Genomic DNA, 1,312 nt, shown 5'->3' with positions numbered 1-1,312 from the left:
TGGGAGAGGCTCCGCCCCCTCCGTGGGCGGGGCCAGGCTCCGCCAGCTCCGGGCTCCGCCCCCAGGTCCAGGAGAACCTCGCATCCAGGCTCCGTGTTCAGGGCTCTGGCGTCGCGAGGGAATTAGCCCTGGTCTGGGGGCTGCAGCTGGGCATGGGGCCCATGTGGGAATGCGGGGCAATAGGCTCCCACACCTGAGACACTGGCTACAAGACCTGCACGGTTGGGAGGCCAGGGAGAGAGCCCCGTAACACATCCTTGACCTCCCTCTGCCAGCCTGGGGATGGCCTGGACGGGAAAGGGCCTAGAAAAAACCATCTTGGTGTGGCACATAGCAGGTACCCTTCACTTTATAATATTGGGGCGTCAATGAGTTTGTGGGGGAGCAGTTCAGGACTGTGTTCTTCTGTGTATAACATGTTTGCTCTCATCGCCAGTCCCTCCTCGATTTATGCTTATTTTAAACACATGGTACATCTTGATTCTTTATGAGCACGGAGATCATATATCTCCCCAGGTGAATCCCATAACTCCTTCTCTGGATGTCTGATGTGTCAAAGAAAATTCACCTTTCACTCTTGTATAACCAGGTACAGTAGTTCCCAGGCGTAGAAAGTAAACCCAAGAATCTGATTTGTGATTTAATAAGCAATCTTCACCCCCTGCAAGCTCACAAGAGGGAAGGCTGTCTTCTCCCCTGAAGAATCCCCACTGTGGCTCTCCATTTGCAGGGCATTTTGAATTACTTCATTTTGGGGACCAGTTTTTTAAACTGTTAATTGCCCATTCATTTATGTTTGCTTGTCTTCTCTCCCTGTGACTTAAATCATTCTTCAGAAGAGAAACATGATTTTGTCTCTGATTTACTTTCATTCTTCAGGCTGAGGGCAGAAGGTTAAGAAAGAAAGCATTATATGATCGTATTCCTAATGTCAGTGCTTGTCTTTCCCTTCTTTGAGCAAAAGATTTCTTAGCCTGAGGCCTATTTTCATGTAGTCCAAACTTTTTTCTCTTAAAGAAAATGCTTTTGTCGCCTCCTGTTTTAATAAAATTGTGTTAGAATTTGTCAAAATTGCTTTTAGTATTTGAATTATCAGTCATGATTATAGCCCACAGTATAGCACTTTCCTTTCCAGCAACAAGAAAAAATACATTGAGTTCAGAGGACTTAACTTTTTAAACTTACCGTGTGGCTTCAAAGCAAGGCTGAATCCTCATTCTCTAGGATCAGTGAAACAGAGAGAGCTTTTACCTCTGAAGCCATGAACGCGCCTTCATATTGACAGTCTGCAAAGATTCAGGTGAGAGCGCCT

This window comes from Myotis davidii, unplaced genomic scaffold, assembly GCF_000327345.1.
Source record: "Myotis davidii unplaced genomic scaffold, ASM32734v1 scaffold902, whole genome shotgun sequence".
Classification (NCBI taxonomy): Eukaryota; Metazoa; Chordata; class Mammalia; order Chiroptera; family Vespertilionidae; genus Myotis; species Myotis davidii.
The sequence above is the reverse complement of the archived record's forward strand: the minus strand, read 5'-3'. Positions refer to the sequence as shown.